This window comes from Giraffa tippelskirchi, chromosome 8 (assembly GCF_054371585.1).
Source record: "Giraffa tippelskirchi isolate mGirTip1 chromosome 8, T2T-mGirTip1v1.2.pri, whole genome shotgun sequence".
Taxonomy (NCBI): domain Eukaryota; kingdom Metazoa; phylum Chordata; class Mammalia; order Artiodactyla; family Giraffidae; genus Giraffa; species Giraffa tippelskirchi.
The window spans coordinates 130,482,906-130,497,232 of NC_137282.1; the positions used below are offsets into that span (position 1 = coordinate 130,482,906).

A 14,327-nucleotide genomic window follows, 5' to 3' on the forward strand; every position below is an offset into this window, starting at 1 on the left:
GATCATTCAGGGAAATCTATTATTTCAGCTTTTGTTTGGAGATTTTTACAATATGTTTACAGTTTTTCTACCCTCCATTACCTTCTTATATTTTTAATGTATCTTTCCTGCTTTCCTTCTGGAAGAGTTCCTCAACTGGATCTTCCAACTCATGAGTTTGTTCTTCAGCTGTATCTAGTCTCCCACTTCTATTACATTCTGTTAACTCATACTTTTCATTCTTACATTTAAAAATGTTTGCTATTTTTTAAATGAAAATATCTTGAGTATATTTGTTATACTTTACGTTCCCATTCTAAGTGCTCTACCATTTCTGCTTCCAGTGGTCATTGTGCTCCTCTAGTGTCTCATTTTAGCCTGTGAAGGTATCCAGCTCCCTCTGAGGAAAATGATTTATCTAGTAATGTCATATTAGGTAGAGATCAAAGGCAAGATTCTCATTTGTTTCAGCGTTGGTAAGTTCACTGACAGGGGAGAAAAGGGTCAAGGACTGTGTGTGTGTGCGTGCTCAGTCATGTCTGACTCCTTGCAACCCCATGAACTGTAACCCGCCCAGGCTCCTTTGTCCATGGGATTTCCCAGGCAAGAATACCGGAGGGGGTTTGCCATTTCCTCCTCAGGCGATCTTCCCAACCCAGGGATCAAACCTGTGTCTCCTGCACTGGCAGGTGGATTCTTTACCACTGAGCCACCTGGGAAACCTGTAAGGACATTCTGTAGTTTCCAGGAAAAAAAATAGGTCAGGGTTTCCCTCCCCAGGAGAAGCAGCACTGGGAGGAAGCAGACTCTCTGGACTGGAATCCACCAGCTCCAAATGGGACAAGATGAAACGCTGAGTGCCTAAAATTGATCAGCTGCCACCTGCGTTCATTGACCCCTCACCACATAGGGCTCTCCTGCTTCCCTCATTTTACCAAGTGAATGTCTGCATTAACCTTTGTTCTTTTGCCACTGATCTTTCTGCCAGGCAATAACCAGTGATGATCTCAAACCAGTCATATGCAAGAGGCAAGTGCAGAACTGAAGCCACTTTTCTCTAATGCTCACAGCTCTAAAACTGCCCTTTGTCTCAGATCACAGCTGCTATATCCATGGGGGCCGTATGAATGAACTCATCCAGGCAGTTCTCATTTATGCTTGTTCCCTAAGTATGCCTGTTGCCTTAAGTACAATTATTAGTGTCCTTTTGACTCTTAGGCATCCTGTTTGGACAATTACATGGAGATTGTGCCAACCATGGAGATGTCATCACTCAGATCTCCTTTGGAGGCATAGTCAGCTTTGAGGAGTGCAGTTAGCTCACAGCCTCCAGTTAGAGCTTCTTTGGAATCTGTTACAGCATCAGAATCAAGGACACTCTTCACCCAGGGAGTTCCCAACCAATGAGTGAGCTGGGCAGGGCAGGGCACTTGTGCCTGTCTAGTTCTGCCAGACGAGGACTCTCCTATGGGCAGCCTTTGTGCCCAAGGTCCCTGTGATGCTGAGGCTTTCTTAGAGCTGCACTGACTTCTAGGTGTCTTCCTGCCAGACCTGAATTGACCCAGTCATCTCATCTACGGCCCCTACAGAAGGTCAAGCCCCACCACCTTTCAGTCTGCCCAGAGCCTCTTATAGTAGTTATTCCATACGTTTGCTTCTATATAGTTCCTCCAGGGTTGATGGCTGAGGAGGGAGGCAGAAGCCACTTCTGGTTTATTGTCTTAGCAAGGAATCTCAGGCTGGGGGTGGAAAGGGGTCAGGGGTATTTTCAGTGCTCATGGTCTCAGCCTCATTCAGATAGTAGCTGTGCAAACTCTTACTAAAATTAGATTTGTATTTCACCTTATTCCTCCAGTGGTTGCTAGAACCACTCTTTGGAGGGTATTACCCCGATGTTGTCATAGGTTACTAGGTCATATAAGAGTGCTCACTCCTAGAGCTGTGGTTTCAAGTTAGCTGAGTTCCTCAGCTGAAACCAGTTAGATCACAGTATGATGTTATTGGATCTACCAACATAAGTTGAATAGAGGCATCCAGAATTCTCAGTCACATTACCCTGATCATTTACACTAGAAGAAACAGACTAAATGATACAGAGGAACAGATCAGTGAGCTGGGGGCAGAGTAGAAGTCATTGACACTGAAAAGAAATTAGGACAGTTTAAGAAAATTCAGACATCAAGTACATTAGTATTTGTATTATAGGAATCCCAGAAGGAGAAGAAAGGGGCTGAGAACATATGAAGACACAATAGCTGAAAACTTCCCTAACCTGGGAAAGGAAAGAAGTCAGTGTAGCTCTAAGAAAGCCTCAGTGAAGTCCAGGACCATGGAGTCCCATACATGATTAAACAGAAGAAGAACACAAAGACATTGTAATTACAAAGTCAGAGAATATTAAAAGCAGCAAGGGAAAAGCAGCAAGTAACATAAAGGAAGTCCCATAAGGCTATGGGCTGATTTGTTTAATTATTTTACTTTACAATATTGTATTGGTTTTGCCATACATTGACATGAATCTGCCATGGGTGTACAAGTGTTCCCCTTCCAGAACCTCCTCCCACCTCCCTCCCCATCCCATCCCACCCCTCTGGGTCATCCCGGTGCACCAGCCCCAAGCATCCTGTATCATGCATCGAACCTGGACTGGTGATTAGTTTCACATATGATAATTTACATGCTTCAGTGACAAAAAAGCTGTTTCTTAATACCAGCTTTATCCATCATAATGGGGGGGGGGCTCATTTGCTCGGTGGTGTCCGATTCTTTGCAACCTTGTAGACTGTAGCCCGCCAGGCTCCTCTATCCATGGGATTCTCCAGGCAAGAATGCTGGAGTGGATTGCCATTTTTTTTCCCTCCAGGGAATCTTCCCAACCAAGGGATCAAACCCACATCTCCTACACTGCGGGCAGATTTTTTACCACTGAACCATCTGGGAAGTCCCATCCATCTGTCTCATGATAAAATCTTAGATAACTTGATTTTGAACATATGTCAAGTCCATTATTCACAAATGAGGCAATCAGGGGAACCAGAAGGTAGAGAATGCTCATCTGGTCAACACTGGGGAGCTTATCCCAGATCTAAGTGGCTAGGTGGTTATATAGCAGAGACAAAGGTTAGCACAACAGACCATAGTCAGGGATGGACGTTTCAGTAACCCTCAGAAAAGTGTTCTAGGCTCTCATCTGGATTTGGCCAATAGTAATTGAGAGATTGAAAGGCGGGTGGACAGGAAACGCTGGGGTATTTTTCCCACTTCTGAGTCTCCAGCATGTCGAGCCCAACCCTCTCTTCTCCCAGTTTCCTCCTAGAATCCCTGGCATGACTCAGGCCTCTGTGCAGTCTCTGCCACTGTAGTCATGACACTGCTTCTTCCCCCACCTCAACCCTTTAGCCCTAAGGCTGGAAGTGGCTACTTGCTGTTAGTCTGGATTGTGTCACTATTTCCCATTTGGCTTCCAGCTTTTAATACCTTTGTAGCTTGCTGCCCACATTGAAATCCTGCTGTTGAACTACTTGACTCCAGCTTCCTGAGTGGACCCAGATGATTAACAGCTGATTTATTTCAAGAATAAGCCATTACATTACCATCTCTTTCAGCTGGCATAGGTTAATGTTGAGGGCATGGGATTATTTAGAGGTATCTTAATACATGAGCCATTAATCATAAGTAGCAAGTAATAGATCTAGAAGACAATAGCTACAAATCAATTTGCTCATAAAGTAGCTGCGCCAACAAACAAGAGTCTCTCTCTTACAAGGTGCTCCTCAGCACAGAGGTTTCAAACAGACCAAAGTCAGCTTATAAAGCACAGGATCCTTACATATCAAGCAAATAATGGTAACTTTCTCAAGTCTTCAAAAATGCTAGTTTTTTTAATCTAGTTCATATCAACACTAGTTTCATATCTATTTTGGAGATAAAACTTTAATTGTCAAGCTATAAATACTGATTGATCCCCAGACTACCCCCAGGAGTTCAGGCTCTAATACAATTGGCTAGCCATCCTCCAGTCCGGGAAGTTGTGCTTCAGAAGGCTGTGGCATCAACTCTAGACACCGTGTTAATTCTAACCACCCTTTCAAGGAGCCTCAAATATCTGCCATTTATCTATTATAAATGCCCTTAACTTTCATTCTTAACTCAAGTTGATCCATTCCTTCGACCTCTCTACCTGTTAACTCTTCTGTACCCCACCCCACCCCCAGGTATACAACAGTGGACAGGAAATCAAAAATTCTGGCATGGGCATTTCTAGAGTGCTCTGGTGGTTGTCTTTGCTGTAGACTAGATCTGAAAGTGTTTGAGACACTGATGCCTACCTTGGAGGGCAGAGCTTCTGTCTCAACCCCTAGTTCCAAGTCATGCTATCTGCTTAAATAGAAGAAAGGGTATCATTGGGGAGGGGGTCTTTAACATGATCATTTTCATAAGGAGAAGCACAAGAGGCAAATCTGATTAGTTTTTCCTAACAAATCATGGCAACTTCTAATATGACCTTGCAGGTCATTTCTTGAATCTTCGTTGTTCTACCACTCAAACTCAGGATAGTTTTTCTTTGAAAGAATATTCCTAGGAATACATATGTTCAGGTACCTTTGCCTACTCTATTTTTACAAGTGACTTTACACTGGGCTTGGTCATGTCCTGAAGTCTCTCTCTGGAATTATCGAGGAAACAGCTGACCCAGCTTTTTTTTTTTTTTTTAGTTTACTGGAATAAATCCCTTGGTTCTGTCAGCCCAAGTCAAACACCAAGTTTTGAGAGTCCCATGGGAACTGGCTTTTATTCCAATCCCAAAGACGCGCAGTCCCAAAGAATGTTCAAACTACCATACAATCACACTCATTTCACATGCTAGCAAGGTAATGCTCAAAATTCTTTAAGCTAGGCTTCAGCTGTACATGAACTGAGAACTTTCAGATGTACAAGCTAGATTTAGGAAAGGCAGAGGAACCAGAGATCAAATTGCCAACATTCATTCAATCAGAGAAAATAAGAGAATTACAGAACATCTACTTCTGCTTCAATGACTGTGATAAAGCCTTTGACTTGGACTTGAGTGGATCACAACAAACTGTGGAAAATTTTTAAAGAGATGGGAGGACCAGACCACCTTACCTGTCTCCTGAGAAAACTGTATGCAGGTCAAGAAGCAACAGCTAGAACCAGACATGAAACTGGTTCAATGTTGGGAAAGGAATGTGTCAAGGCTGTATATTGTCACCCTGCTTATTTAACTAATATGCAGAGTACAACACGCAAAATGCTGGATTGGATAAATCACAAGCTGGAATCAAGATTGCTGGGAGAAATATCAACAACCTCCGATATGCAGATGATACCACTCTAAGGGCAGAAAGTGAAGAGAAACTAAAGACCCTCTTGAGGGTGAAAGAGGAATGTGAAAAGGCTTCTTAAAACTCAACATTCGAGCTGAGGAGTCGGGAGCATGAAGGACCTGGTGTCTGTATAAGATTTGTACTTGCGGGTTGTCAAATGACTAAGCAACAAAAAGTCTCAAGCAGTTGGAATATTGCAATGGCAACCCACTCCAGTACTCTTGCCTGGAAAATCCCATGGACGGAGGAGCCTGGTAGGCTGCAGTCCATGGGGTCGCTAAGAGTTGGACACGACTGAGCAACTCCACTTTCACTTTTCACTTTCATGCATTGGAGAAGGAAATGGCAACCCACTCCAGTGTTCTTGCCTAGAGAATCCCAGGACGACGGAGCCTGATAGGCTGCCGTCTGTGGGGTCGCACAGAGTCAGACACGACTGATGTGACTTAGCAGCAGCAGCAGCAGCCTTCACTTAGATATGAAAGATATACAACACGCTGTGGTGAACTTGGACAATTCTGTGGTTGACCTGGAGACCCTTCAAGCTCTCTATGAGAATGACGCTGGGAAAGAACAGTGTGTGTTTCCACTGCCCGAACCCCAGGACCTTTCAGACCTTGCAGCTGAAGCTTGAAGATTTTCAAAAAGACCTCAGAAAACTCAAGAAAGACCTGAGAGCCTGTGAAATTGAAGTGGGGAAAGTTTACCAAGTGTCCTCAAAAGAGCACATCCAGCCTTTCAAAGAAAACATGGAACAATTTATTATTCAAGCTAAAATTGACCAAGAAGCAGAGAACTCTCTGACAGAGACTCATAAGTGCTTTTTGGAGACTACAGCCTATTTCTTCATGAGACCAAAAATTGGAGAGAAGGAAGTTTCCCCAACGTTTTCTTTGGTATCTGGCATGAATTCAGCTCTGATTTTGTTCTCTTTCTTCCAAAAGTCTCTAAACTTATTCTACAAGAAAGAGTAGAAGAAGCTGAAGAGGTGTGTAGGCAGAAAAAGGGAAAGTCACCCTATAAAATAAAACCAAGACATGACTGGAAATAAAGCAAAAATAAGCATGAAAACCTGACCAATGAAAAGCAGAACAAAAATGAGTCACTGCAGCCGCTTCCACAGAGTTCAGCCGGCCTTAGGGCAGAAAGGAAACTCATCATTTTCATCAAGTTTCTTCATCATTTTCATCAAGTTTCTTCTTGGCTTCTTGCATAATCTTTACGTTTTCCAGACAGTTTACTGATTGTTGAATTCTACACTGTCTTCATATAAAAATGCAAATGCAAAAGCAGTAGGCCAGTGGAGAATGTGACACCTTTTCTTTTTGTAAAAGTTTATGGTATTTTACCAATAGACCCAAACAGCATGTGTAAGAGGCAGTATCTGCATTAATTCTGAACATGTTGAACAGTAACCTCCAACTTACTGTTGTGAGACTATTCCCTGTCACAGCGAAACATTCTTTCTCCTGATGACCAGTACTCCACGTCACTGCATTTCGATTTATGGTTAACACGTTATTTCTAGTGACTTATTTGTATCAGTTTCACATCTACATATAAATTTTCTATTTTAAAATTGAGGTACCGTTTATATGTCATGGATAAGGCTTTCCCAGCTCTTGGGTTGGTCTCTGTAACTATATATTTGTGAAAGAAGATCATCATCTTTTTTACTCATCATACAACGAAAAAAAAATATAGCAAAAGGAAAACCCTTTCTATACATCATTTAATATAGGCAGAAATCATAATTTTAAGTTAAATGAAGGCCTTTATCAACCATGTCCTTTAGGACCTACATAAAGCCAGTCTGCAGCAAAGGTCAATTAAACCAAAGTTGTGCCTCTCTGTAACTTTTACCATTGCCCTTCTCAAAGAAAATGACACAGTGCCTTTAAATGATCCTCATAAAGTTGCCAAACATGACTGTTGGCAAAAAAAAGTAACTTTTAGATGGATTGATATCTACCTAAGACTTGTTCATTAAACCCACCTGCCTGAGTATTGTGACTTGTTTGGGGTTTTCTTTAAGTCACTCCTGAAGCATTGTGATGGCTTTGTTTAACAGTAATAGATTTTTTAAAATGATATGTGTTGGGGTATGACTATGAATAAATGGGAGAATCTGTTGCTATTGCAAACCAATTATGGAAGCAACAACTTAAAAAGAAAATCTGAATTGTAACTATGTTTCTATTTATGTAAATCACATCAACTAGTTGATGTGCACAGACACAGTAGTGGCTCTTGGGTTGATGTTCTGCCATCTTCCTGTCTCCTTTAGACCCTCCATGTGTGTATGAACTTCAATGATATAATGGGGCATTTAACAGAGATTGCTATGTGCAATACTGTATTTAGTGTTTCTATTTTAATTTTTCTAGGATGTTAATTTATATGAAAACAAAATGAATAAAAGAAAAAAAACCTCAACATTCAAAAAACAAAGATCATGGTATTTGGGCCCATCACTTCATGACAAATAGAAGGGAGAAAGTGGAAGCAATGACAGATTTCCTTGGGCTCAAAAATCACTGCAGACAGTGACTGCAACCATGAAATTAAAAGGCGCTTGCTCCTTGGAAGGAAAGCTATGACAAACATAGACAGTGTATTAAAAAGCAGAGACATCATTTTGCCACCAAATTGCCATATAGTCAAAGCTATAGTTTTTCCAGTAGTCATGTACGAATGTGAGAGCTGGACCATAAAGAATGCTGAGCACTGAAGAATTGATGCTTTTGAATTGTGGTGCTGGAGAAGACTCTTGGAGTACCTTGGACTGCAAGGAGATCAAACCAGTCAATCCTAAAGGAATTCAACCCTGAATATTCATTGGAAGGACTGATGCTGAAGCTCCAATACTTTGACCACCTGATACAAAGAGTCGACTCATTGGACAAGACCCTGATGCTGGGAAAGATTGAAGGCAGGAGGAGAAGGAGGTGATAGGGGTTGAGATGGTTAGATAGCATCACCAACTCAATGGACACGAATCTGAGCAAGCTCCAGGAGATAGTGAAGGACAAGGAAGCCTGGTGTGCTGCAATCCATGAAGTCAAAGAGTAGTGTCTCAACGCCTGATGCTCTTTGGGGGTCTGTGTGCCCCTTCAACCCAGGGCATTCCCTCCTGCTTCTCTAGGAGACCTTCACTGCCTCAAATTCATAAAGCAATACTAGATCTTTGTAGTAACCAATGGTGAGACTTTTGTTTCCCAAAATGAATTGATTGGAACCACGATTGCCACCTGTTATTAAGAACTACAAGTAGGTCAATAACCTGGAGATCGGGTCAGTTTACATCTCCAAGACAAGTTCTCTGCATAACCATGGAGAACAATGAACAGAACTCCTAAGTTTATCCCTTTCTTTGAATACAGCCCTGAGCTCCTAGCTCATATCCAAGTATCTACATGACATGTCCATGTGGGTGCCATGATAAGCATCTCAGGTTTAACATGCAAACCACTTGGATTTGCCAAAAACTTTATTCTAATCTTTCCCATATTACTGTCAGCACCAAAAATTCCATGTCAAGACAAGAAGGTAGGGATCATTCTAAATTCTTCCTTACCCATCATTCTCTATACAGCAATGACATGAGCAGATCTTGATGGATTCTAAGTTATATTCTGAAATCTACCCAACATTTCCATTTCTACTGCCTTATCATAGTCCCAGCAACACTTCATCTGCTTCTCTATGAGCAGATGGCAGGGGCGAATAGTGCAGGCAAAGTGATTTAAGATTTGAAAAGAGAATCATTCATGTTGTTCCACTGCTAGAAATTTTCCTAGAGGCTTTCCTAGGATGAAGCCCACCTTCCTTTCAGGATTCTTCACAGTGCTCCTGCTTCTCCCCTTCAGTCATTAAGTTTTAGCCACACTGCTTCCTTTCAGACCTTCAAGCATGCCAAAGTGCTTCTGCCTCAGGGTTTTTATTTCCCATGTTCTCCATCTCAAGTGACTTTATGCTAGAGCACCTATATGCCCAAGATCCAGAAATCTAAGATGGAGCAAACGGAAGGGTCATCTCGGAAGAACTCCTGACCACCTTATCACTGCCCTCCACAGTTCCTGCCAAGTGTTATCTTTCCCTCTGTTTCTACCTGTCACTCTCAGGATAGTTCTTCCTTGAAGGAATAGTCCTAGACTACCCATGCTTGGGTAACTGTGCTTTCCTGTTCATTTTAACCAGTAAGAAATGTATCACTAACCAAAGGCAGCTTGTTTGACTCTTACTCATTTCTCCCATGAAAGCATAAGATCCTGTACCCATGGACCTCATCTGATTAGGTTAGTAAGAGTCAGGCAAAGCAGTATGCTGGGAGAACTTCAAGAAAGAAGATGCTGTTGAGTTGTAGAGAGTATTAATACAGCTAACAGCCTCCATCTGCAGCTCCTGGGATCCACCCCAGCATGAGATAAGGCTACAGTCTTGAGTATGGAGCACAGCCAGGGACTAGGATAGTTGAGGGACTCCTACCTGCAGGTGTTCACTGCACCAGAACTTTGGGGGATTGCCAAGGCTCTCTCGGGGATGCACTGTGGTCTGAGTTGTTCCCACCCAGTTTTCCACCCTTCCCTTCTCCTTTCACAGGTGCTGGATCAGCATTATCTGAAGGCTGAACCTGGTCTATGCCTGCCCCCTTTCCCCTTTGTCTTTTATAGGTATTGATCAACTGTAAGTTTTATACTTCCGACTCTGTTTGGCAACATCTGTTTTCCAAAGGACCCAGCATAGTTGATAAGAACAGCCTGAGATACTAAGTGGTTGAGGACTGAAACACCTTACTGACCCAATAGCGAAGAAGACTGAATGCCAGCTGCTTGTGTGGCATGACTAGCTCCTGACACAAAGTGACAAACCAATGGCTGGAAATATCATCAACAGTGACTTGACAGGAAGACTCCTATGGAGACGGCGTTCTCTGGCCAAGGCAGTGATTCAGGCCTTAAAGTACAGGGAAAATGGAACTGGCTACTTACTACATTGTGTTAAGCGATGATCTACTATAGAAGGATGAGGTAACAGGCATTTCCATGATCAGGACCAAGGAAAACCAGAGGGTCTTTTTGGTAAAAAGACCTTTATCTTGTAAGAAACCCTTATCTCCTGTGGGAGAGCAGATAGAGCTGAGAAGCAAATTTAGAAACTGAAATTCATCAAGCTTAAAAGATGGTTGAGTGCTGTCAAGGCTGAGTCTGCTACAGTATCAGAGCCCTGGGTGGAAAAACTTAGGGATTGTGAAACAGGCCAGGGAACATCTGGGTATATGCTCCCAAGGAGTGATTCTCCAATAGCCCTGAACCAACACCCTCAGAGCCTATGGAGATGACTCACCTCTATTAGGAGGTAGCCTTCCCACAGACAGAAAGACACTGCAAAGGCTTCTTCTTCACAGTAATTGCCCCACAAAGAGACATCCTTTCTTGGATGCCAGGCTTAAAACTAGGATTAAATCTCAGCATTCCCAAGCTTCATCAATCTCAGGATGTACTGGGCCTGCTGCTGCTGCTGCTGCTGCTGCTGCTAAGTCGCTTCAGTCGTGTCCGACTCTTTGCGACCCCATAGACGGCAGCCCACCAGGCTCCTCCGTCCCTGGGATTCTCCAGGCAAGAATACTGGAGTGGGTTGCCATTTCCTTCTCCAGCGCATGAAAGGGAAAAGTGAAAGTAAAGTCGCTCAGTCGTGTCCGACTGGGCCTAGAGGAAAGCAATTATATCCCCAGAACTAGAAAACAAGCACCATCAGGAGGTTTGAGGAACTTTTCTCTGGCTGGATTTTGAGAATGCTTTTTCAAAGGGCCAGAATGTAAAACTTAGGAGCAATGTCAGGATACTATATTTAAACCCTGGCAACGACCCCACAGAATGGGGCAAAGTCATTCTTAGAATTGGCCATCTTGAAGAGTCATCTAAGCCAATCTGAGATGCCTTTTTCTAGCCTTCTAAATTGGCACAAAGGAGGCGGCACTAAACAGCTTGGGGAGGTGAGTATACCGGAATGGCCGAACTATGCAAGGCCAGCAGATATTCTGTTCCACGAAAGGACACATGGATCATCACTAATCAAGGCCATCAACAATGGAGTGATAAGGACTCCATATCACTAAGTTCACTGGCATGTCTCCTACAGACTAAGGCTGTTGATAGGAGATGCAGTCCCAAAGCTGGGTTCAGTAACAGTTTTAAACATGGTGGACTCTGAAAAACAAATGCTTAGTGGTAGCATTTAACCAGGAGACATCACTATATCCGCTAGAAAGGTGGAAGGGTAGCCAAAAGGGTAGCTTGTCCCACAGAAAGGTCAGAGATGATTAAGTCTCTGGGGCAAAACATAATGGCAGCTCCCAACAGATGCTGCTGTATTTACACACAAGCGAGCATGAAAAGGAGGCTGGGGGAAGCTGCCTCAGAGTTACAGTGTCTTAGCCACTTCCCAGATATGAACAGTTTTTAAACCTGTAATCTGTTGACTAAAAAAGTGGCCAGGTTCCTGGCATACTGCATCAAGTATATCTCTGGTTCTTCTCCAAAGACACCAACTGGGCAGTCGGTTACTAATGTTCAGACATTAAATTTTACTTGGACATAAAGTCCAAGCTATCAAGACCTCAAAACCAAAAGTCTCATAAGAACTTTGAGTATGAGCCTAAGGGGTCCAGATAATAAATGGGGTTATGGTCAGAGCATGAGGTTCAGTGGGTCTGCTGGGTCCATACACTCACTCAGAGCTCATCCTTTGTCTCTTGAGTGTATAGTTGGCAGGGACAGAACAGTTGAAGTAACCCATACATGGGCTTCTTGGACCAAAGAGTAACTTGCTATCAGAGCAGGAAATGCCAAGTAGAAGTTTCTATAGCTAGCCAACCCCTGGTCAAGAGTGAATAAAGTCACACTTTGGAGTAGCAGGTTGACACGTGTTAGCACCAGCCTTAAGGATGAAGGCTTCAGGGCTGCTGCTCTCTGTGACAGCATCATGTAACTCAGTCTGGACTGTGTAGAACTCAGATGGGTTCAATGACCATAATAAAGTCAGCCTAGTAGTCAGTCCTACTTGCTATCATTCCAGAGACGTCTTTGGTAGGGCAGATGAATTAGACCTCTGACATATGGTATGTAGTCAATTTTAAGGTGAAAGTTCTTTTCCCTCTCCATCACAAGAGAGGGTCAGAGCCAGTTTGAATTCATGTGGAATTGTTAATATACAATTAGAGATTTGCCCCAGGGCTGTGATACCTTTCAGGCTCTGTCATAATCTATGCAGAATGCTTAGGCCATCTGGACATCTTAGAACATGCATCTATTATCGAGTCACACTGATTGTACAGTGTAAGAAATGGATAGTATGCTGGAAGCCTTGCTAAGATATGTGCCCCTTAGAGGATGGAAGTTATACCCCCGTGAAGATTCAGGGACCTGCCCCTTCAGGAAAAGTTGAGGTTCAGGGCTGGGAGTAATGTGACCACCTCTAGAATAAGACACAAGTTGTGTTAGACATAAGATGTGTTTCCTTCATTGCTACAACACCATGTAGGATTTTTTTTAGGTTCCAGAAATATATACTAAACATAGGAATATTGCTTTAGCCCATAAAATAGAATGTTAATTCTGAGATGATCCCAGGACAGGAAAAGATGCTGTAGTATATCTAAGGCTCTGATACAAGCACCCCTGCCTCCTGGACCATACAATCCAGTGAGGTGATGGGTAAGTCTGTTACCTTAATTGTGGTAACATTTTCACAAGTGTTTGCATGTGTCTAGAATCAAGTCATATAGACATAAGTAATTGCCTATCGAAGTTTGTAATAGGGGATTATGAACTGAATTGTCCATGAGAACTTGACAGTATAAAATTTAAGTCAAGCCCCAGAGGAACAAACAAAATGGGGCCTCCTAGGGCTAACAAGCCTAGTCATGTCATCTGATGCAGGCAACCATATGCTATAAGAAGCGGTTGGTGTACTACCAGCCTCTGGTGTAGAGGAAACCATATTCACGTGATACCAAGTAGGCATATATCTGGGGTCAATTAGCACAACTAGACCAAATTCGTCCAGCCTCAGGAACTATCCATTAAAAGATGAAAATGGTATGCCCAGAGTTGAATCCAAACATCAGAGAGCATGAGGTGCAAAGGCAGGTGGCCCAGATTCTTCTTGTCACCCATACCAATTGTCTGAGGACCCCTCAAGCTCACACCTATGATGTACTGAGGTCCACTATGACCAGTTGAAGGAAGAAAGAATTTAAGTTTGAGAGTGGACGGGTAAGCTGAAGAGGACGGACACACTCAGTGGTGGCTTTGAATACAAAGTGATCCTGAGAAAGAACAAAGCAGGAGGCATCTGATTTCAGGTCATAACATTAAGCTGTAGTAGTCAAGACAATATGGTACTGACATGAAAGGCATAGGCCAGTTTAAACAATTGAGGGCCGAGAAATAAAAGCATGCACTTATGCTCAAGAATACTCAATGGCGAAAAGGCAGTCTCTTCAATAAGTGTGCTGGGAAAGTTAATCAATCTTTCTATACATACTATCTCACACCATTCACAAACACTCAAAGGTTTAAGTGTAAAACCAGAATCCGAAAAACTCTTAAGAGCAAATCTCCTTGCCATGGGTTTTGGCAATGATTTTTGGGATAAGATATCTAAGGTATAAGAAACAAAGGAACGAATGGGACTAGAAACTAGAAGCCTCATCACAGCAAAAGAAATGATGGAAGTGAAAAGAACCTACATAATGGGGAGAAAACATTTACAAGGAGTTAATATCCAAAATATAAAACTCATACAAATTAATAAACTCAGTTTTTAAATGGGCAAAGACATAGACACTTTTCCCAATAAGATATGTGAATCACCAGCAGGTACCAAAGAAGTACTCAATATCATTAATCACTATGGAAATGCAAGTCAAAATGGGAGATGACAGCATCTCACATCTGTTAGAATGGTTATCAATGAGATAACAAGTGCCAGCAAGGA

General features: G+C 42.6%; 1 protein-coding gene and 1 pseudogene across 4 annotated transcripts in view; one reads left to right on the forward strand and one right to left on the reverse strand.

The window, feature by feature from the left end:
- Nucleotides 1–14,327, reverse strand: part of MOCS1 (molybdenum cofactor synthesis 1) — a 386,238-nt gene that overhangs the window by 182,740 nt on the left and 189,171 nt on the right. The window lies entirely within an intron of this gene.
- LOC145517084 (formin-2 pseudogene) lies at nt 5,806–6,403 on the forward strand (annotated as a pseudogene).